General features: G+C 54.9%; 1 long non-coding RNA gene across 3 annotated transcripts in view; it reads left to right on the plus strand.

Moving 5' to 3' along the window:
* LOC134944127 (uncharacterized) overlaps positions 1 to 20383 on the plus strand; it is a 153435-nt gene extending 133052 nt beyond the window's left edge. For all 3 annotated transcript variants that reach the window (XR_010181849.1, XR_010181851.1, XR_010181852.1), the window contains 2 exons: positions 19244 to 19401; positions 20114 to 20383. This is a non-coding gene — a long non-coding RNA (uncharacterized LOC134944127). The remainder of the gene's footprint in view (positions 1 to 19243; positions 19402 to 20113) is intronic.
* Positions 20384 to 23937: the final 3554 nt, after the last annotated feature.

The following is a 23937-nucleotide window of genomic DNA, read 5'->3' on the forward strand; positions in this document are numbered from 1 at the left end:
CCCCTCCTGAGCTGGCACTGGTAATGTTATGTGCTGTACAATAGGACATCTAGTCTACACTAAAGCTGACAGGTACAGGGGCGCTGCTTATTACCCCTCCTGAGCTGGCACTGGTAATGTTATGTGCTATACAATAGGACATCTAGTCTACACTAAAGCTGACAGGTACAGGGGCACTGCTTATTACCCCTCCTGAGCTGGCACTGGTAATGTTGTGTGCTGTACAATAGGACATCTAGTCTACACTAAAGCTGTGTGGGTGTGTATGGCTGTTATACAGTACACACTTCTTACAGTCATTCATTTGCTGTCATTGTGTCTGTAAGATGCATGGAAAGTTACATATCGGCTTGTCTTCTTCTGTAGAAGTCATTTGTGCATTACTATTGCACTTTCTGTAGCAACAACACATTATGCAGCAATTTACAATCACTTCAGTCTCTGCCCTGGAGCAGATTATTGCAGTGTAAAGTGACGGCCACGTTCCCCACAGATGGACACATGCAAGTTGTGGTTATTTAGTTTTAGCTATAACTTGTTACTGGTTACTCTAACCCATACTTGCCTACCTGACCCTCTCCATGAGGGAGAAAATGCTCTGTTCCTGGACTTTCCTGGTAATGTATGATTGCCATCACCTGTGGTGAAACACCTTTCTTATCAATTAACTAGCTCACCACAGGTGATGGCAATCATACATTACCAGGAAAGTCCAGGAACAGAGCATTTTCTCCCTCATGGAGAGGGTCAGGTAGGCAAGTATGCTCTAACCCAGAGGTTCTCAAACTCGGTTCTCGGGGGCCCACACGGTGCATGTTTTGCAGGTCTCCTCACAGAATCGCAAGTGAAATAATTAGCTCCACCTGTGGACCTTTTAAAATGTGTCAGTGAGTAATTAATACACCTGTGCACCTGCTGGGTTACCTGCAAAACATGCACTGTGTGGGCTCCCGAGGACCGAGTTTGAGAACCTCTGCTCTAACCCCTCACTGTCTGGTCCCTACAGAGGCCCGGGCCTAGTGTAGTCTCCACCCCCTTCTCTCTCGCTGCCCCACCTACATTTTCTTGAATACCCCACATTTTCTTTGCTTCTTCTATATATTTCTGTGAAATGAGTGTCCGGTCTTGGAGATGGGATATTATGCATTTGCAGTATCTCAGGTGATGACCATCTCAGATATATATTATAGGGTGTGTTGATGGAACCTTATGCCTACAGAAATAGTCCACCGGTGTAGTAACTATAGAAGGGATAATGCTTCATTTATGTAACGGGTAAGGAAACCATCTGTGGACTTTTGATGTTTGACATGATTACAACCTAATGGGTTTCCTGGCCCATTCCCGGAGTCTATATAACATACTATAATTCCATAGACAAAAAACCTTACGGTTTCACATGTCCCATTAAGGCTTCTTAGACATGATCGAAATTTCAGAAACCTGTTGTAACTCTTCCACTCAAACTCCAAAAAGCAATGAAATTCCGATCATTAAGGCTGACGCCTTAATGGACGTGTCCCTTGCGCAATACAGATATGGTATGCCATCACAGCCTGTGGGTAAGTGCAGATTCAGCACTCTCACAGAGTGAGATTGCTGTCACTCACACAATGGTGGAGCTGCTAATTCACAGATTTGTGTGCTCATTGGAATACACACATGCAGTCTATGCAACAGAAGGTCTGAGCAGTTTTGTGGTGCTCCCATCCCACACAGTGCCCACAACCATCCCATTCGGTCACCACAACCATCCCACCTTGTTACAACATCCTTCTGACTCCATACATCCATCTCACATAGTATACACATTTAGCTCCCTCAAACATCTTGGTTAATTGCTAAAACTATAATACCCTATCTACGGTCTATGCATCTACACTTACTTCCCCTATACACCCCCATGCTGCCCTGTCTTCCCCAATCCCTACTGCTGTGTTCTCCCATCTGTGCTAGTCTGTACTAACTTATCTGCACCATCTGTCTTTCCCCACCTGTGCCTTGTCTGTACCACCGTTTACTTCTCTCTGTGCTGCTCAGTGTTCAACGTCACTCTGCCTCCTTCAGTACATGGCACACTATCTTCTCTCCCATCTGCACCAGTTTTCTACCCATCCATGCCAGTGTTTTCAACCAATCTGCACCGCTCTGTCTCCCTTCCCATACTTGCTACTTAATCTACCCCCTATCCACACCACTCTTACCCCATTCATGTAGTTGACATCCTGAAGGTAAATTTTGTGGATCATGCGCTCTTGGCAGGGGGATAACCGCTACAGCCCACCCCCCAGTGGTCCGGAAACGCCTCCGTTGTGCAGACCATGCCCTGCCAATGGCATGCTAACGCTGTTTGCACGCCCCCCTCCTTCCCCGCAACCACCTCTGCCTATCAATCAGGCAGGGTGATCGCAGCCAGTGAGATGCTGATAGCATCTCTCTGGGCTCCTGGGGTACGCACGCGCAGTGCGGCCATTGCACGTGCGCACCTCACAAACTAATTCAGACTGCGATTGCTGCTGCTGCGGTCTGAATTACCCCCTGTGTTTCTTTGACCCCCCCATCAGTGCTGCTTAGTGTTCAACTCTATCCACACACTTCTGTTCCCCCATCCACACCGCTCTCCTCCTTCCAATCAACAACACTCTTACCTCATCTGAGCAGCTTTGTCTTCCGCTCAGACCTTCAGTTGCATAGACTGCATGTGTGTATTCCAATGAGCACACAAATCTGTGAATTAGCAGCTCCACCATTGTGTGAGTGACAGCAATCTCACTCTGTGAGAGTGCTGAATCTGCACTTACCCACAGGCTGTGATGGCATACCATATCTGTATTGCGCAAGGGACACGTCCATTAAGGCGTCAGCCTTAATGATCGGAATTTCATTGCTTTTTGGAGTTTGAGTGGAAGAGTTACAACAGGTTTCTGAAATTTCGATCATGTCTAAGAAGCCTTAATGGGACATGTGAAACCGTAAGGTTTTTTGTCTATGGAATTTCATCGCTTTTTTTAAATTTATTTTTTTTATTCAGAAATTTAAAATTTCACTGTAAGAATAAACATTTGATTTTTTAAATGTTTAATGAAAATGTTCGTATAAAATTACTATTCTGTGCAAAATTATTTTATTAACCAAACCGAATTGTTTAAGGTCCATACACACTTAACGATTTAATGAGCAACGTCGCTCATTTTCCCCCTCCTTGAGTGACGTCGCTCGTTTTATCGTTAAGTGTGTATGCCGCCAGCGACGAACGATGCGCGGCCCCGCGGGTCGGCAACAATCGTCGCTGTCGGTAGGTCATGCATGAAGGATGTGGACTATCGTCCACGACCTTCATGCAGGGCTGGCGGGGGCGTGACGTCACTGAGCGATATGAGCGGTCATATCGCTCAGTGTGTACAGTCGGCCGCCGGCCGGCCCGGGAGGGGGAAACATTAGACGATGTCGCTCACAGAGCGACATCGTTTAATGTGTATGGGCCTTTAGACTTTGGTCAAAATATTTTGCTGCCTTTGCAGATGATGCAGGGAGGGGGGTAGGTGGCAGCAGCCTGTGACTGAGGCTGGAGGTAGGCGTGAAATGCATTGCTTGTACGTGTGAGTGCGTGGTGTCAGGTGCTGCGTGTGTATGTGTGTGTGTCAGGTGCTGCCTGTGTATCAGCTCCTGTGTGTGTGTGTGTGTCAGGTGCTGCGTGTATATACGAGTGTGTCTGATGGTGCGTGTGTATGCGTCAGCTGCCGCACGTATGTGTGTGTCAGGTGTTGCGGGTGTATATGTGTGTGAGTATCAGGTGCTCCGCGTGTGTACAAGTGTAGGTCTGGTGCTGTGCATGAATACGTATGTCTGTGTCAGGTGCTGCGCGTGTACATGTGTGCATCAGGTGCTGCGCGTGTACATGAGTGTGCATTAGGTGCTGCGCGTGTACATGAGTGTGCGTCAGGTGCTGCGTGTGTACATGAGTGTGCGTCAGGTGCTGCGCGTGTACATGTGTGTGCGTCAGGTGCTACACGTGTCTATGTGTGTGTGAGTAAGGTGCTGCATGTGTATGTGTGTGTCTGATGGTGTGCGTGTATATGTATGTGTCAGGTGCTGCGTGTATATGCATGTGTCAGGTGCTGCATGTTTATTTTATTGTGTCTGATGCTACGTGTGTGTCAGGTGCCGCACGTGTATATGTGTGTGTGTCAGGTGTTGCGCGTGTATGTGTGGGTCAGGTGCTGCATGTTTATTTTATTGTGTCTGATGCTACGTGTGTGTGTGTCAGGTGTTGCGCGTGTATGTGTATGTCAAGTGCCGTTCCCCTTCTTCCCATCCCAGCTCTCTCTGTAGAATACAGCTCTGCACCCAGAGAGAGGGAAAGACTAGGGGGCTGATCACTGCACTGCTCACTTTTTGGTCATGAGTTCGGCCTCCTGTTTCTTCCAGTGCTGTGTTCCTGCAGCCCAGCCCTCCCTGTTGTGCCAGAGAATCAGCCCTTCCTTCCCCAGCCAGAGAGAGAGAGCCCGAGGCAGAGACACTCTTCCCGTAGCTGGCCTACCCCCAGTACTTCAGCACTGGCCATGCGGCAGTCAACAAAGGAGACCAGCAGGGGGTTCTGGCAGCAACAGCTGTGGCCGCAGCTGGATCGGGGAGGCCTGTAGTGTCTGAGGTGGGCAGCACTTCCTCTGCCGCTGTCACCTTCCCCTGCCAGAGAGAAAGCAAGAGACATACCCTTCCCGCAGCTGGGCTACCCCTAGCACCTCAGCGCTGGCCAGGCGGAAGTCTATGGAGGGGACCGGCAGGGGTTTCAGGCCACAGCAGCAGCGGCCGCAGCCAGATCAGGGAGGCCTGCAGGGTCAGAGCTGGGCAGCACTTCTACCAACACTGTCACCTCTGTGCTGGGCATGTACACCAGTCCGTACGGACGGAGGTGTCCACAACAGGCAGCAGTATAATGAGTCAGACAAACTCATTACACGCTGCCCACTGCTGCGTGTAATGCTGCACTCGATGGAGGAAGCCTAGATGCGGTCACCAGCTGCAGCGAGGGAGAAGGGTGATCACATCACCCTTCAACCCGGCACCTCACAATCAGCTGGGGATCTGCAGTAGCTTCATCTCTCTCTTCCTCTCTGACAGCACAGCAGCCCCTCTGGGTCCCATGTAGCTCTGCCCCCCTGCTCACAGTTCACTCGGCCTCTCCTGATTAAAAAGAAAATAAGAGACTGACCTGCTGCTCAGATGCGAGGAGGGGACGGGCGGTAGGTCCTCTGTGAGTGCACTACACAGTCAAAATTAACTCTGACTCCTCACAACAGTGTGGACTGCGGGCAACGTCAGACGCCAATTTGGGTGTGCTTGCCGCACTACCTGCCCATCAAGCCCAACGTGGTGCCATGGTGCCAGCCCCGCCCACTATACGGATTCCATTTTGTATTAGGAACCCTATAACAGCATTCCGACATCCCTCCCTATGACGCTGCCATCCATACACTGCCGCTCTCATACATCCGCACACTGCCGCTCTCACACAACTGTACACTGCTGCTCTCATACATCCATACACTGCCGCTCTCATACATCCGTACAACCCCGCTCTCATACATCCGTACAACCCCGCTCTCATACAGGCGCACACCATCGCTCTTACAGCCGCACACCATCGCACTCTTACAGCCGCACACCATCGCACTTCCAGCCGCACACCATCGCACTCTTACAGCCGCACACCATCGCACTCTTACAGCCGTACATTGCCGCTCTCATACATCCGCACACTGCCGCTCTCATACATCCGCACACTGCCGCTCTCATCTATACAAACATAGCCTCCATACATCTACGCATCCAATCCCTGCGCAAGGGAACACTGAAATCACTATCACTTTTGCCCGGGGTGTGACCACAGCCAGCCACTACTCCGGCCACCTTCTTTTGACACCAAAAATGCATCTTACCTATCATCAGGGTGGTGCTGCTGCTGGGGGTGGGTTGCTGCCTCAGTCTCCAGGTTGGTGCTGCGATTGGAGGGGGTACTGCTTCCCTGTGCTGCCACTGTCTCCCGGATCATCGTGCCGCTGGCTGAATTGCAGCTTGACTCTACTGCTGCCAGGAGTAACAGCTTCCTGGCTGTTGTTGCTGGTGGCTGCCTACTGCTCATTGCCACCGGAACACTGACCGGCTCGGCAGTGATGCTGACGGAGGAGTAGTGGCGGTGGGGTGGGGGGGGGGGTGCCTGCTCCCTTCCCTCGAGCATGCTGCAGTGTACAAAAATAAATAATAAATAGAGAGCATACCAGGGTGAGAGTCTGTATCGATCACAGTGATTACATGGGGCACAGCATAAGGACACCTTGCTGTGAGGGGCTCTGCCCACATAGATTGCTGCACCCTCTCTGATGTCAGCCGCTGCCCTCTCGTTCTCTGGGCGGCCAGTTCCAGTGTGAGGTAGGAGAGGAAGAGAACACACAGGAGAGCAGCCCTGATATATAACGAGGTGGAAGTTCTATAGGCAGCAGAGACTGAGACCAGCCAGCCAGGAGCAGAGACTGAGACCAGCCACCAGTCAGTGCCCTGATCACTACACGCCGCCAGCACAGCATTACAGGAGGGTCCTATAGTGCTGCCCTGAGCTAACAGGTGTGTGTACCAAGTGTACCCCGTACAGTGTGCTGCGCCCTGGTGTCTCTGAGAGGGGTGAGGTCACTGTGCCGCTTTAGTATATGGCTTTTCCTTAGTACTGTACGTTACAGCCCTGCACTAGTGGTGGCAACTCTGCCATATGTTAACCTGTGAGGTTATTTTCCTATTTACAGAATAACCGGGGATAAGGGGGCCATATTGCGGCTCTCAAGTGAAGGCACTCTAATACACCCCCTGCTGGCGGCCACTGTGCAGGCACAACAATTTGAAATGCCCGATCTCTATAATGGGGCATATTTCTCTTTTTTTTTTAAAAACCTGTAACTTTCTGGAAAACCACAACCCCAAAAGGCACTTCACTGGGACATGCTCTATCTAATAAAACAAACCCCAAGTCATATACATATATATCTATATATACACACACACACACTCATGTATATACATGTATACACAAATACACGAATGTCCATGTTTATGTATGTATAATACATTGATAGAGTACATTATATTTATGAATTAATTGCTTCCCGATTCTGCAGCAGCATCATCAGCACCACCAGTGTTACTCACAGTCACTTCACACTGACTGCTGCACAACACATCACTTAATTTCCGGGCCGCCCGCCATCTGGTGAAGAGACATGGGAGATAAAGGACCAGCAGTGCCAAGTTGAGCGGAAGTATTGTGAATTAGTTACCCACACACTCCTTGTGACACCTGCTCCCCGTCTGCCCTCCCACCCGCCGCCTGCCGTCCGGAACCCGCACTGACAAGTAAGTCTCAGCAGAATGTGTCTGCCGGCGGCTCCCAGTCCCCAGTGGTGTGGCGGCCGCGGCACACTAGGACTGAGAGACCGCAGCGGGAGGAAAGCACAGGTGGGCGGGAGGAGAGCATGGGCGGACATCACCACGTCACATTGCAAGGTGACGCCAGTCCCCCCAGTGAGGCCGCCGACGAATGCACTCAGCATAGTATTAGCAGCAGGCAGAGGGGGGGCGGGTGCATCGGTGGTGGGAGGTACGGAAATGAGCTGCAGGCTAGGCTCCACCGATCACACACTCAGCGATCACTGTGCTACAGCAATCGTGGCGTGCAGCGGTGCTGGACATTAGGGAGTGCCTGTGCGCACCAGGCACCCCCTGTACGCACGCCTATGCGCTACCACCCCCCATATGCCACACTACATCACTATGCTATAGCCCTCCCATATGCTGCACTTCATAATTACACTATACCCCCCATACAACATACTACATCACCACACTACACTACTCACAATAAAATTAAAACATCCCAGTTCCTCATTCTTAATGAGCTCACGTGAGTTCTCTCCCCAACGGAGCTCCAGACCAAGTAACAATGAAGACACCAGCAGCGTGTAGGGGGCAGGCCTGGTCCACTTGTCAGGAGAGAGCAGTCACTGGAGGATAAGAAGGGGGCGGGGCCTAGTCCTACAGACGGGAGAGAGCACAGACAGGAGAGAGCAAGGTACAGGGGTAGAAGGGGGCGGGGCCTATTCTTACAGGCTTTCAAAATTCGATTTTTTTATAAATTCGACATTTGACAAATTCGACTTTTCTGCAATGGTACAAATGCGGCAATTCGACAAAAGTATATTCAATTGAAGTTTGTAAATTCGACATCAGTGCTTTTAAACAGTAAATTCGTCATTTTCAATCCGCCACACTTTGCTGGCGGAATCTAATAAAAAAATTTAAAAACATGTTTTTTTTGCAGTTTTCTTTTTTGGTAGTAGCATATCTATTTATATTAGAAGGGATTAGGTACTTGGTTTGTCTTTTTTGAGGCACAAGTATTATTTATATATTTTTTAAAAGATTATTATTATTTTTTAAATGGAATGTGAAAAACCCGGAAAAAAAATTGCGTGGGGTCCCCCCTTAAAGCATAACCAGCCTCGGGCTCTTCGAGCCGGTCCTGGTTCTAAAAATCCGGGGAAAAAACGGACAGGGGATCCCCCGTATTTTTAAAACCAGCACCGGGCTCTGCGCCTGGTGCAAAAAATACGGGGGACAAAAAGAGTAGGGGTCCTCCGTATTTTTTACACCAGCATCGGGCTCCACTAGCTGGACAGATAATGCCACAGCCGGGGGTCACTTTTATACAGTGCCCTGCGGCCGTGGCATTAAATATCCAACTAGTCGCACCTGGCCAGGGTACCCTGGGGGAGTGGGGACCCCTTCAATCAAGGGGTCCGCCACCCAAGGGCCAGGGGTGAAGCCCGAGGCTGTCCCCCCCATCCAAGGGCTGCGTATGGGAGGCTGATAGCCTTGAGAAAATGGAAAGAATATTGGTTTTTCCAGTAGTACTACAAGTCCCAGCAAGCCTCCCCCGCAAGCTGGTACTTTGAGAACCACAAGTACCAGCATGCTGGAGAAAAACGGGCCCGCTGGTACCTGTAGTTCTACTGGAAAAAAAATACCCAAATAAAAACAGGACACAGACACCGTGAAAGTATAACTTTATTTCACACCTGCCGACACACACATACTTACCTATGTTGACACGAAGCAGTCGGTCCTCTTCTCCAAGTAGAATCCAGATAATTATACTCACCTGATCCAGGTTCCAGATTAAATCCACGTACTTGGCAAAACAACAAACCGAACACCCGGACCAGACGGACTGAAAGGGGTCCCATGTCCACGAATGCAGACATCCGAATCTCGCGAGAATCCGACAGCGGGATGACAATGTTCGGGCGCGCTCGGGTTAGCCGAGCAAGGCGAGAAGGTTCGAACCAGCCTCGGACCCGTGTAAAATGGGTGAAGTTCGGGGGGTTCGGATTCCAACGAACCGAACCCACTCATCACTAGTATGTACGTGTGCGTCAGGTGCCGTGCATGCATGTACGTGTGTGTGTCAGGTGCCGTGCGTGTACGTACGTGTGTCAGGTGTCATGCGTGTGTGTGTCAGGTGGCGCGTACCTACATGTGTGTATGTCAGGTGCTGTGCATGTGTGTACGTACACGCGAGTATGTGTCAGGTGCCGCACGTGTACGTGTGTGTGTGCCAGGAGCCGCGCATGTACATGTGTGTGGGTGTCAGGAGCCGCGCGTGTACGTACATACGTGTAGGTGTCAGGAGCCGCGCGTGTACGTACATGTGTGTATGTGTGTCAGGAGCCACGCGTGTGCATACGTGTGTGTGTGTGTCAGGTGCCGCGCGTGTACGTGTGTGTGTGCCAGGAGCCGCGCATGTACATGTGTGTGGGTGTCAGGAGCCGCGCGTGTACGTACATACGTGTAGGTGTCAGGAGCCGCGCGTGTACGTACATACGTGTAGGTGTCAGGAGCCGCGCGTGTACGTACATGTGTGTATGTGTGTCAGGAGCCACGCGTGTGCATACGTGTGTGTGTGTGTCAGGTGCCGCGCGTGTACGTGTGTGTATCAAGTGCCACGTGTGTACGTACGTACGTACGTACGTACGTACGTACGTGCCTGGAGCCGCGCGTGTACATACATGTGTGTGTGTGTCTCAGGTGCTGCACGTGTATATGTGTGTATCTCAGGTGCTGCATTTGTATGCGTCAGCTGCCACGTGGGTGTCAGGTGTTGAGCGTGTATGTGTTTGTGTCAGGTGTCGCATCTGTATGTGTGCGACTGTCAGGTGCTGCGCGTGTATGTGTGTGTCAGGTGCTGCATGTATATATGTGTGTGTTAGGTGCTGTTCATGTATGTGGGAGTGGCAGGTGCTGCATGTGTATATATGTGTGAGTAGCAGGTGCTGCGTGTGTATATGATTGTGTGTCAGGTGCTGTGCTTGTGTGCGTTAAATGCCACATGTATATATGTCAGGTGCTGCCTGTGTGTGTGTGTCAGGTGCTGCATGTCTGTATGTGTGTGGGTGTGTCAGGTGCTGCATGTCTGTGTGTGTGTGTCAGGTGATGCATGTCTGTGTGTGTGTGTGTCTGTCAGGTGCTGCATGTGTGTGTCAGGTGCTGCATGTCTGCATGTGTGTGTCAGGTGCTGTGTGTGTGTGTCAGGTGCTAGGTGTCTTTGTGTGTGCGTGTGTCTGTCAGGTGCTGCATGTGTGTGTCAGGCGCTGAATGTCTGCGTGTGTGTGTCAGGCGCTGCATGTCTGTGTGTCAGGTGCTGTGTGTGTGTGTGTGTGTGTCAGGTGCTGCGTGTGTGCGTGTGTGTCAGGTGCTGCGTGTGTGCGTGTGTGTGTGTCAGGTGCTGCGTGTGTGCGTGTGTCAGGTGCTGCGTGTCTGCGTGTGTCAGGCGCTGCGTGTCTGCGTGTGTGTCAGGTGCTGCGTGTGTGTCAGGTGCTGCGTGTCTGCGTGTGTGTCAGGTGCTGTGTGTCTGCGTGTGTGTCAGGTGCTGCGTGTCTGTGTGTGTGTCAGGTGCTGCGTGTCTGTCAGGTGCTGCGTGTGTGTCAGGTGCTGCGTGTGTGCGTGTGTGTCAGGTGTTGCGTGTCTGCGTGTGTGTCAGGTGCTGCGTGTCTGCGTGTGTCAGGTGCAGCGTGTGTGTGTGTCAGGTGCTGCGTGTGTGTGTCAGGTACTGCGTGTGTGTGTCAGGTACTGCGTGTGTGTCAGGTGCTGCGTGTCTGCGTGTCATGTGCTGCGTGTGATTATGTCAGGTGCTGCGTGTGTCAGGTACTGCGTGTGAGTGTCAGGTGCGTGTGAGTGTCAGGTGCATGTGAGTGCATCAGGTGCTGCGTGTGCGTGTGTGTCAGGTCCGTGTGAGTGTCAGGTGCTGTGTCTGTGTGTGTCAGGTGCTGCGTGTGTGTCAGGCGCTGCATGTCTGGGGGGGTGGCCGGAAACACAGCAGGGAGGGGGGGTGGCCGGACACACAGCAGGGAGAGGGGGGGTGGCCGGACACACAGCAGGGAGGGGGGGGGTGGCCGGACACACAACAGGGAGGAGGGGGGGTGGCCGGACACACAACAGGGAGGGAAGGGGGGGGCGGCTGGACACACAGCAGGGAGGGGAGGGTGACCGGACACACAGCAGGGAGGGGAGGGGGTAGGGAGTGTCCAGACACAGCGGGAAGAGGGGGGGGGGTGGCCGAACACACAGCAGGGGAGGGGAGGGTGGCCGGACAAACAGCAGGGGAGGGTGGCCGGACAAACAGCAGGGAGGAGGGAGGGTGGCCTAACACACAGCAGGGGAGGGGAGGGTGGCCGGACACACAGCAGGGGAGGTGGCCGGACACACAGCAGGGGAGGTGGCCGGACACACAGCAGGGGAGGTGGCCGGACACACAGCAGGGGAGGTGGCCGGACACACAGCAGGGGAGGTGGCCGGACACACAGCAGGGGAGGAGAGGGTGGCCGGACACACAGCAGGGAGGGGAGGGGCGGACATAGCGGGAGGAGTGGGGCTGGGCGAATACACAGCAGGGGAGGGTGACCGGACACACAGCAGGGAGGAGGGGGGTAGGCCGGACACACAGCAGGGAGGAGGGGGGTAGGCCGGACACACGGCAGGGAGGGGAGGGTGGCCGGACACACGGCAGGGAGGGGAGGGTGGCCGGACACACGGCAGGGAGGGGAGGGTGGCCGGACACATGGCAGGGAGGGGAGGGTGGCCGGACACACGGCAGGGAGGGGAGGGTGGCCGGACACACGGCAGGGAGGGGGGTGGCCGGCTGCAGGCTAGGCTCCACCGATCACACACTCAGCGATCACTGTGCTACAGCAAGCGTGGCGTGTAGCGGTGCTGGACATTAGGGAGTGCCTGTGCGCACCAGGCACCCCCTGTACGCACGCCTATGCGCTACCACCCCCCATATGCCACACTACATCACTATGCTATAGCCCTCCCATATGCTGCACTTCATAATTACACTATACCCCCCATACAACATACTACATCACCACACTACACTACTCACAATAAAATTAAAGCATCCCAGTTCCTCATTCTTAATGAGCTCACGTGAGTTCTCTTCCCAACGGAGCTCCAGACCAAGTAACAATGAAGACACCAGCAGCGTGTAGGGGCATGCCTGGTCCACTTGTCAGGAGAGAGCAGTCACTGGAGGGTAAGAAGGGGGCGGGGCCTAGTCCTACAGACGGGAGAGAACACAGACAGGAGAGAGCAAGGTACAGGGGTAGAAGGGGACGGCTGATGTGAAGAAGGGGACGGGGCCTATTCTTACAGGCTTTCAAAATTCGACTTTTTAAAATTCAACATTTGACAAATTCGACTTTTCTGCAATGGTACAAATGCAGCAATTCGACAAAAGTATATTCAATTGAAGTTTGTAAATTCGACAACAGTGCTTTTAAACAGTAAATTCGTCATTTTCAATCCGCCACACTTTGCAGGCGGAATCTAATAAATAAAAGTTTTTTTTTTTTTTGGTAATAGCATATCCATATTAGAAGGGATTAGGTACTTGGTTTGTCTTTTTTGGAGGCACAAGTATTATTTATATATTTTTTAAAAGATTTTTTTTTTTAAATGGAATGTAAAAAACCCGGAAAAAAAAATTGCGTGGGGTCCCCCCTCCAAAGCATAACCAGCCATCGGGCTCTTCGAGCCGGTCCTGGTTCTAAAAATCCGGGGGAAAAACGGACAGGGGATCCCCCGTATTTTTAAAACCAGCACCGGGCTCTGCGCCTGGTGCTGGTGCAAAAAATACGGGGGACAAAAAGAGTAGGGGTCCCCCGTATTTTTTACACCAGCATCGGGCTCCACTAGCTGGACAGATAATGCCACAGCCGGGGGTCACTTTTATACAGTGCCCTGCAGCCGTGGCATTAAATATCCAACTAGTCACCCCTGGCCGGGGTACCCTGGGGGAGTGGGGACCCCTTCAATCAAGGGGTCCCCCCCCAGCCACCCAAGGGCCAGGGGTGAAGCCCGAGGCTGTCCCCCCCATCCAAGGGCTGCGGATGGGAGGCTGATAGCCTTGAGAAAATTGAAATAATATAGTTTTTTCCAGTAGTACTACAAGTCCCAGCAAGCCTCCCCCGCAAGCTGGTACTTTGAGAACCAGAAGTACCAGCATGCGGGAGAAAAACGGGCCCGCTGGTACCTGTAGTTCTACTGGAAAAAAAATACCAATAAAAACAGGACACAGACACCGTGAAAGTATAACTTTATTTCACACCTGCCGACACACACATACTTACCTATGTTGACACGAAGCAGTCGGTCCTCTTCTCCAAGTAGAATCCACGGGTACCTGAAAATAAAAGATAATTATACTCACCTGATCCAGGTTCCAGATTAAATCCACGTACTTGGCAAAACAACAAACCGAACACCCGGACCAGACGGACTGAAAGGGGTCCCATGTTTACACATGGGACCCCTTTCCACGAATGCAGACATCCGAATCTCGTGAGAATCCGACAGCGGGATGATGACGTTCGGGCGCGCTTGGGTTAGCCGAGCAAGACGGGAAGGTTCGAGCCTGCCTCGTGTAAAATGGGTGAAGTTCGGGGGGTCCGGATTCCGACGAACCGAACCCACTCATCACTAGTATGTGCGTGTCAGGCGCTGCGTGTGAGTGTGTGTGCGTGTCAGGCGCTGCGTGAGTGTGTGTGCGTGTCAGGCGCTGCCTGTGAGTGCGCGTGTGTCAGGCGCTGCGTGTGAGTGCGCGTGTCTGTCAGGCGCTGCGTGTGAGTGCGTGTGCCTGTCAGGTGCTGCGTGTGAGTGCGTGCGCGCGTGTCTGTCAGGCGCTGCGTGTGAGTGCGCGTGTCTGTCAGGTGCTGCGTGTGTCAGGCGCTGCGTGTCTGTGTCTGTGTGTCAGGCGCTGCACGTCTGTGTGTGTGTGTCAGGCGCTGCGCGTCTGTGTGTGTGTGTCAGGTGCTGCGTGCCTGTGTGTGTGTGTCATGCGCTGCGCGTCTGTGTGTGTCAGGAGCTGTGCGTCTGTGTGTGTGTGTCAGGTGCTGCGTGTGAGTGTGTGCGTGTGTCAGGTCCATGTGAGTGTCATGTGCTGCGTCTGTGTGTGTGTCAGGTGCTGCCTGTGTGTGTGTGTGTTTGTCAGGTGCTGCATGTCTGTATGTGTGTGGGTGTGTCAAGTGCTGCATGTATGTGTGTGTGTGTGTGTGTGTCAGGTGCTGCATGTCTGTGTGTGTGGGTGTGTGTGTGTCTGTCAGGTGCTGCATGTCAGGCGCTGCATGTCTGCGTGTGTGTGTGTCAGGCGCTGCATGTCTGAATGTCAGGTGCTGTGTGTGTGTGTGTGTGTCAAGTGCTGCATGTGTGTGTGTCAGGTGCTGCATGTCAAGTGCTGCGTGTCTGCGTGTGTCAGGTGCTGCGTGTCTGCGTGTGTCAGGTGCTGCGTGTGTCAGGTGCTGCGTGTGTGTGTCAGGTGCTGCATGTGTGTGTGTGTGTGTCAGGTGCTGCGTGTCTGCGTCAGGTGCTGCGTGTCTGCGTGTGTGTCAGGTGCTGCGTGTGTGTGTCAGGTGCTGCGTGTGTGTGTCAGGTGCTGCGTCTGTGTGTGTGTCAGGTGCTGCGTCTGTGTGTGTCAGGCGCTGCGCGTCTGTGTGTGTCAGGCGCTGCGCGTCTGTGTGTGTCAGGCGCTGCGCGTCTGTGTGTGTCAGGCGCTGCGCGACTGTGTGTCAGGTGCTGCGTGTGAATGTGTGCGTGTGTGTCAGGTCCGTGTGAGTGTCAGGTGCTGCGTCTGGGGACGGCGGGGAGGGATGGACGGACACAGCAGGGAGGGCGCGGGGGATGGACGGACACAGCAGGGAGGGCGGGGGGGGGATGGACGGACACAGCAGGGAGGGCGGGGGGGGGATGGACGGACACAGCAGGGAGGGCGGGGGGGGATGGACGGACACAGCAGGGAGGGCGGGGGGGGATGGACGGACACAGCAGGGAGGGCGGGGGGGATGGACGGACACAGCAGGGAGGGCGGGGGGGATGGACGGACACAGCAGGGAGGGCGGGGGGGGATGGACGGACACAGCAGGGAGGGCGGGGGGGGATGGACGGACACAGCAGGGAGGGTGGGGGGGGATGGACGGACACAGCAGGGAGGGCGGGGGGGGGGTGGACGGACACAGCAGGGAGGGCGGGGGGGGATGGACGTACACAGCAGGGAGGGCGGCGTCGAATGGGCGTACACAGCAGGGAGGGCGGGGGGGGAATGGGCGTACACAGCAGGGAGGGCGGGGGGGATGGGCGGACACAGCAGGGAGGGCGGGGGGGATGGGCGGACACAGCAGGGAGGGCGGGGGGGGAAGGGCGGACACAGCAGGGAGGGCGGGGGGGGAAGGGCGGACACAGCAGGGAGGGCGGGGGGATGGGCGTACACAGCAGGGAGGGCGGGGGGGATGGGCGTACACAGCAGGGAGGGCGGGGGGGTGGGCGTACACAGCAGGGAGGGCGGGGGGGTGGGCGTACACAGCAGGGAGGGCGGGGGGGATGGGCGTGCACAGCAGGGAGAGCAGGGGGGGATGGGCGTACACAGCAGGGAGGGATGGGCGTACACAGCAAGGAGGGTGGGGGGATGGGCGTACACAGCAGGGAGGGTGGGGGGGGATGGGCGTACACAGCAGGGTGGGCGGAGGACGGACACAGCAGGACGGGCGGGCGGAGGACGGACACAGCATCGGAGGACGGACACAGCAGGCCGGGCGGACACGGCCGGGCGGACACAGCAGGGAGGGTGGGGGGGGATGGACGGACACAGCAGGGAGGGCGGGGGGGGATGGACGGACACAGCAGGGAGGGCGGGGGGGGGGATGGACGGACACAGCAGGGAGGGCGGGGGGGGGGATGGACGGACACAGCAGGGAGGGCGGGGGGGGGATGGACGGACACAGCAGGGAGGGCGGGGGGGGGATGGACGGACACAGCAGGGAGGGCGGGGGGGGGATGGACGGACACAGCAGGGAGGGCGGGGGGGGATGGACGGACACAGCAGGGAGGGCGGGGGGGGGATGGACGGACACAGCAGGGAGGGCGGGGGGGGATGGACGGACACAGCAGGGAGGGTGGGGGGGGATGGACGGACACAGCAGGGAGGGTGGGGGGGGATGGACGGACACAGCAGGGAGGGTGGGGGGGGGATGGACGGACACAGCAGGGAGGGCGGGGGGGATGGACGGACACAGCAGGGAGGGCGGGGGGGGATGGACGGACACAGCAGGGAGGGCGGGGGGGGATGGACGGACACAGCAGGGAGGGCGGGGGGGGGATGGACGGACACAGCAGGGAGGGCGGGGGGGGGATGGACGGACACAGCAGGGAGGGCGGGGGGGGGATGGACGTACACAGCAGGGAGGGCGGGGGGGGGAATGGGCGTACACAGCAGGGAGGGCGGGGGGATGGGCGTACACAGCAGGGTGGGGGGCGTACACAGCAGGGTGGGGGGGGTGGGCGTACACAGCAGGGTGGGGGGCGTACACAGCAGGGAGGGCGGGGGGGATGGGCGTACACAGCAGGGAGGGCGGGGGGGATGGGCATACACAGCAGGGAGGGCGGGGGGGATGGGCATACACAGCAGGGAGGGTGGGGGGGGATGGGCATACACAGCAGGGAGGGTGGGGGGGATGGGCATAATACACAGCAGGGAGGGTGGGGGGGATGGGCATACACAGCAGGGAGGGTGGGGGGGATGGGCATACACAGCAGGGAGGGTGGGGGGGATGGGCATACACAGCAGGGAGGGTGGGGGGGGATGGGCATACACAGCAGGGAGGGTGGGGGGGGGGGTGGGCATACACAGCAGGGAGGGTGGGGGGGATGGGCATACACAGCAGGGAGGGTGGGGGGGGATGGGCATACACAGCAGGGAGGGTGGGGGGGGGATGGGCATACACAGCAGGGAGGGTGGGGGGGGATGGGCATACACAGCAGGGAGGGTGGGGGGGGGATGGGCATACACAGCAGGGAGGGTGGGGGGGGGGATGGGCATACACAGCAGGGAGGGTGGGGGGGGATGGGCATACACAGCAGGGAGGGTGGGGGGGGATGGGCATACACAGCAGGGAGGGTGGGGGGGGATGGGCATACACAGCAGGGAGGGTGGGGGGGATGGGCATACACAGCAGGGAGGGTGGGGGGGATGGGCATACACAGCAGGGAGGGTGGGGGGGGTGGGCATACACAGCAGGGAGGGTGGGGGGGGATGGGCATACACAGCAGGGAGGGTGGGGGGGGATGGGCATACACAGCAGGGAGGGTGGGGGGGGGTGGGCATACACAGCAGGGAGGGTGGGGGGGGGGTGGGCATACACAGCAGGGAGGGTGGGGGGGGGTGGGCATACACAGCAGGGAGGGTGGGGGGGGGGTGGGCATACACAGCAGGGAGGGTGGGGGGAGGTGGGCATACACAGCAGGGAGGGTGGGGGGAGGTGGGCATACACAGCAGGGAGGGCGGAGGGCGGACACAGCAGGGCGGGCGGGCACAGCATCGGAGGACGGACACAGCATCGGAGGACGGACACAGCAGGCCGGGCGGACACGGCCGGGCGGACACAGCAGGGCGGGCGGGGGACGGACACAGCAGGCCGGGCGGACACGGCCGGGCGGACACAGCAGGGCGGGCGGGAGAAGTATAAGAAAAATAAGAAAGGATGGCATACATCCTGCCGACGCTGCCGCTGAGTTAAGTGGGCCCGGCTTCCTCCGAGCTGCGGCTATCTCCTCCCGCTGACACTCCTGAAGGGGACCCGGCTTCCTCCGGCTCTCTCCGTGTGACTGCTCCGTCGTTCTCCTCTTCCAGTAAGGCTCCCTCCATCGCTCACGTCCCGCGATCTCCTCGGGTCTTGTAGAGGCTCCCTCCTTCTCGTCCTCCCGCCGCCTGCAGCTGTCCTCGTCATGCACGAGACACTGCTTCCCGCGCTCTCCTCATGCACAACTTGACAAGCTCATCTATGTTCACCCCCTGCTGGCGGCCACTGCGCAGGCGCAACAAATTGAAAAGCCCTATCTTTAAAATGGGGCATATTTTACTTAATTAAAAAAAAACTATAACTTTTTGAAAAACCACAACCCCAAAAGGCACTACACTGGGACATACTCTATCTAATAAAACAAACCCCAGGTCTTAATTTGTCCTCTATCCTGAGTTATGCCTTCCCAAAAAAATCTTCATTCACTCTATAGGAAAACGGTGTCAAAAAGCCACTGAGGGAGTGGCAGAAAAAAACTGACAGTTGGAACTTTAGGTTACTCTCAATTCCTCATTTTTTATTATTTTGCCCTGAAATTTGGCATGCAGCAGCGGGTGACGATTCTACACGTCCATGCCAAATTTCAGCTCGGTACGTCCAATCAGTTTTGAGGTGTAGCCCCTCAAACACCATGCCCCCATCTCAGAAGTTCCCTATGGGAGAATTCCGTTTGTTCGATTCAGCCTTAATATAAGGGCACGACCGTGCCCTTATAATACTGAGTCACTTCCACATGCTGCGTTACTGCCTATGGCAGCCCCACTGGCGTCATCCGGACGGCTGCATTCTCCGCTGTCAGAGCTGTATATACATCAGGCCGTTCTGTCATTTCCTCATTGCTAGTTTGCAATAAGAGTCAGCGGGGTGTTACTGAGCAGACTGTGATTAGCGGAATACGAAGTTACATTGGGGTCCATATAGTGAGGTGGTTTGGGAACCAGAAGCACTGATCTGTAGGTAGGCTGCATATACAGCTATATACATTGTATGTGACCATATCCTCCTCCCATCAGCCACACCGACACAGCTGTGCAACCTCACAAGGCAGAACTTGCCGAGCCTGAGCAATTGATCAACGAGCAAAGGGATAAGACCCGTACAGTCCCAGGGAACATACTACGGAATGAAGAATAAATCCAGGAGATGGTGCAGAGCACCAGGAGGCCTCTCAGTGAGTAATCATGCACTGACCTATCCTCGTTACCGTCCCACAGTGACAACCTACCCTCTATCACCCAGAGTCACACCTATAACTCTGTTCTGTATTGTACATTCCCTGGGAGGGGTGTGCGCTGTAGCCTGGCAGGACGCAGCCCCTACCTCTGCAGTACCTGGCCTGTCATTGGCTTATCTCCATAATCATGCTCACCCCTAATCTCTGTCGCGGTGAATAATTTCTCCCATCTAATAGACTGAATCTGCATTCATTCTTAATGAGGATATCCGGCCTTATGTAATAGCCAGGCAAGGGCGCAATTCTGGCAAGTTAGTTTATATATTTAATGCGGCAAGAATTTTAAAGGCAAAACGAGATTGGTTGTGCCCTTTAAATTATTGCCACTTTAAAAATATGGTCGTCGCGGCCCTGCCTGCATCTCACAGGTTATTGCAGAACGCCCATGGTGTCGGCCCATGTCATGTGATAAGCACAATGGGTATTTGATAGAGGTTAGATATAACGGCTCCTTGTGTTACTGTAATCCCTGCGTTACACACAGACGTCTCTGCGGTTTCCAACCAGATAAATAACCTTATCACTAATGTAAATGAATGGCTTTCTCTGAACACTAGCCCATTACACGCTGTAGGTCCCTGATAAGCACCGTGGACCTCATCCTGCTTCTTCTCATTATTACTGGTCCTGTATTCTTTACCTCCTCCAGGTGCTGACAGACCTCCTGTACTGCATCATTGTCATCCATACAGTTCCTGGACAGACTGCTGCTATACGTCTGGAGCATTGCGTGCTGCACGGGTGACTGGTCACAGATAGGACGTATGGACGGCAGAGCTTATATTTTGTTGTTACATATTATCTATATACATTTACATTACAGCCGTCCATCCATGTGAGTGTTTTGTAAAACCTGAACTATTACATTGTATCAAATTATATTAAAACTTTTGTTTTTTAATAAAAAAATACATCAGAACAGACTGTCTCTATCACTGCATGGTTCTGCACACCCTACATGCCCCTGTGTCCTGGGGTACATGCAGTAAATACCCCTCTATGGGATTATTGCACTATTGGAACAATTCAGAGGAGATAAAAGGAGATTGTATATTATATATTGTTACTTATAGTAACACTATAATATGCAGCAGTATTACAATTTCTCAGTAGCAGAAATGTACTTATGCCATGGGATTAATCATATGAAATTACTGATACAGCCTGACGTCCGCTTGTACTTTCTCCCAGATGGCGTTGACCACTGAGCTGACAGTCGGTCACCGGTATAGCCAGCGCCATGTGGTACAGAGAATGGGGCGCGTTGGCAGCGATGTGGTGACTGTGTAGATTGGCTCGTCCCCCCCCCCCCCCCCTTTACCTCCCCCCAATATAGCGGTTTATCTTGGACCCTCACTCTGACTTTAGAATCGTTACCAGACGTTATTGTGGAGGGTGAAGGCGTTTACAGACTGGAACAGAGCCATAACGAGGGGTGTACAGCCAATGCCACAAAGCCGAGGGGATGGCATGGTCGGTTCGGTCTTGCAGTGTGCATCCATTGTACATACCGGTAATCCATCTTCCTGTTACCCCACCGCTGCTCTGTGCGGTCATGTGGGCCTGGGCGGCGGATGCTGGCCTAGGGACCCATTGCGCCCTGCTACAGCTCTGGACATACCTACAAGTTATAGGGGCGGAGGGATACACACTGGTATGAATAACGCAGAAGTACGTATAGTGCAGAGGTGGAAAGTTCTTCTCTCAGAAACGTCCAATGTTATAGTGCCAGGTCTCTGGTCATCTTATCACAAATGTTACTCATTATTTACCAGTACAATGCAGTCATTGCAGACACTGTGCGGCCACCACAGGATTAGATGGGGCCTCAGCAGTTACAGGAACTGTCCCCGATACTACACAGGAGATAACGCTCGCTGGAACAGGTGGAATAACATTACTCATAATACAACCTGTGCTACAAATGAGTCCATACTGGGCAGCATCTTACTAGGACGGTGCGATGGATGAAGCATGGAACAGATCTGACCCAGCAGATTATTGCTCAGAATCTGGAAGTGCACGGCTTGTAGAACGCGGGGAGAAATAGGACACGCATATGGGTTACTGAATGTATCGCTGAAACTATTAGTGTGTAACATACACAGTATTATACATCTGTTGCATCGCCCTGCACTGCAGTATCTGTAGGCGGCAGCTAATTAATCCATGTGTTTATAAATCATTTGAGACCTAAAAAGTCTCTCAGCCACCCCGTCATCTGCCACCTGTGTCTCAGCCACACCATCATCTCCCACCTGTGTCTCAGCCACACCATCATCTCCCACCTGTGTCTCAGCCACACCATCATCTCTCACCTGTGTCTCAGCCACACCATCATCTCCACCCTGTCCCCTTTAATTCTGTGTTTCTCAGCCTGCTATCCCTTCACTCTGTGTCTCTCTGGCTGCTACCCCTTTACTCTGTGTCTCTCAGCATGTCTCTCAGCCTGCCCCCACCCCTCCTTCACTCTGTGTCTCTCAGCATGTCTCTCAGCCTGCCCCCACCCCTCCTTCACTCTGTGTCTCTCAGCCTGCCCCTGTTCACTTGCAGCAGGCCGCTCTCACCTCTGATTTCTGTATGAGATGGACAGTGAAGCCGGCAGGTGCCGCAGGGAAGCAAGCCCTTCTGCACCCACAGGGACGTCACACTCCCAGCAGCCTGGGCCCCTGGGTAATGGTAGTAGCTTCCACATAGCGGCTGCAAGGTGGTCGAGCCAGTGGTATGGTGTCCTGGCTACCAGTTTCATAACTGTATGCAGTACCAGCGCGTTGCGCTATACTTGCAACACTGGGTGACAGGCAGTGGGTGAAAGGGAGATAAGGAGAGGCAGTGTGACACCAGTGAGAGGTGACAGGCAGTGGGTGAGAGGGTGACAGGAAGAGGCAGTGTGACGCCAGTGAGAGTTAGCAGGCAGTGGATGAGAGGGTGACAGGGAGAAGCAGTATGATGCCAGTGAGAAGTGACAGGCAGTGGGTGAGAAGGTGACAGGGAGAGGCAGTGTGACGCAAGTGAGAGGTGACAGGCAGTGGGTGAGAGGGTGACAGGGAGAGGCAGTGTGACGCCAGTGAGAGGTGACAGGCAGTGGGTGAGAGTGTGACGAGGATAGGCAGTATGATGTCAGTGAGGTGACAGGGAGAGACAGTATGATGTCAGTGAGGTGACAGGCAGTGGGTGAGAAGGTGACAGGGAGAGGCAGTGTGACACCAGTGAGAGGTGACGGGCAGTAGGTGAGAAGGTGACAGGGAGAGGCAGTGTGACGCCAGTGAGAGGTAACAGGCAGTGGGTGAGAAGGTGACAGGGAGAGGCAGTGTGACGCCAGTGAGAGGTGACAGGCAGTGGGTGAGAGGGTGACAGGGAGAGGCAGTGTGACGCCAGTGAGAGGTGACAAGCAGTGGGTGAGAGGGTGACAGGGAGAGGCAGTGTGACGCCAGTGAGAGTTGACAGGCAGTGGGTGAGAGTGTGACGAGGATAGGCAGTATGATGTCAGTGAGGTGACAGGGAGAGGCAGTATGATGCCAGTGAGAGGTGACAGGCAGTGGGTGAGAGTGTGACGAGGATAGGCAGTATGATGTCAGTGAGGTGACAGGGAGAGGCAGTGTGATGCCAGTGAGAGGTGACAGGCAGTGGGTGAGAAGGTGACAGGGAGAGGCAGTGTGACGCCAGTGAGAGGTGACAGGCAGTGGGTGAGGTGACAGGGAGAGGCAGTGTGACGCCAGTGAGAGGTGACAGGCAGTGGGTGAGAGGGTGACGGGGAGAGGCAGTGTGACGCCAGTGAGAGGTAACAGGCAGTGGGTGAGAAGGTGACAGGGAGAGGCAGTGTGACACCAGTGAGAGGTGACAGGCAGTGGGTGAGAGGGTGACGGGGAGAGGCAGTGTGACGCCAGTGAGAGGTGACAGGCAGTGGGGGAGAAGGTGACAGGGAGAGGTGACGAGGATAGGCAGTATGATGTCAGAAGTGACAGGCAGTGGGTGAGAAGGGGACAGGGAGAGGCAGTGTGACACCAGTGAGGTGACAGGCAGTGGGTGAGAGGGTGACAGGGAGAGGCAGTGTGACACCAGTGAGAGGTGACAGGCAGTGGGTGAGAAGGTGACAGGGAGAGGCAGTGTGACGCCAGTGAGAGGTGACAGGTAGTGGGTGAGAAGGTGACAGGGAGAGGCGACAGGCAGTGGGTGAGAAAGTGACGGGGAGAGGCAGTGTGACGCTAGTGAGAGGTGACAGGCAGTGGGTGAGAAGGTGACAGGGAGAGGCAGTGTGACGCCAGTGAGAGGTGACAGGCAGTGGGTGAGAGGGTGACGGGGAGAGGCAGTGTGACGCCAGTGAGAGGTGACAGGCAGTGGGTGAGAAGGTGACAGGGAGAGGCAGTGTGACACCAGTGAGAGGTGACAGGCAGTGGGTGAGAGGGTAACGGGGAGAGGCAGTGTGACGCCAGTGAGAGGTGACAGGCAGTGGGGGAGAAGGTGACAGGGAGA

This window comes from Pseudophryne corroboree, chromosome 7 (genome assembly GCF_028390025.1).
Source record: "Pseudophryne corroboree isolate aPseCor3 chromosome 7, aPseCor3.hap2, whole genome shotgun sequence".
In the NCBI taxonomy this organism is placed as follows: domain Eukaryota; kingdom Metazoa; phylum Chordata; class Amphibia; order Anura; family Myobatrachidae; genus Pseudophryne; species Pseudophryne corroboree.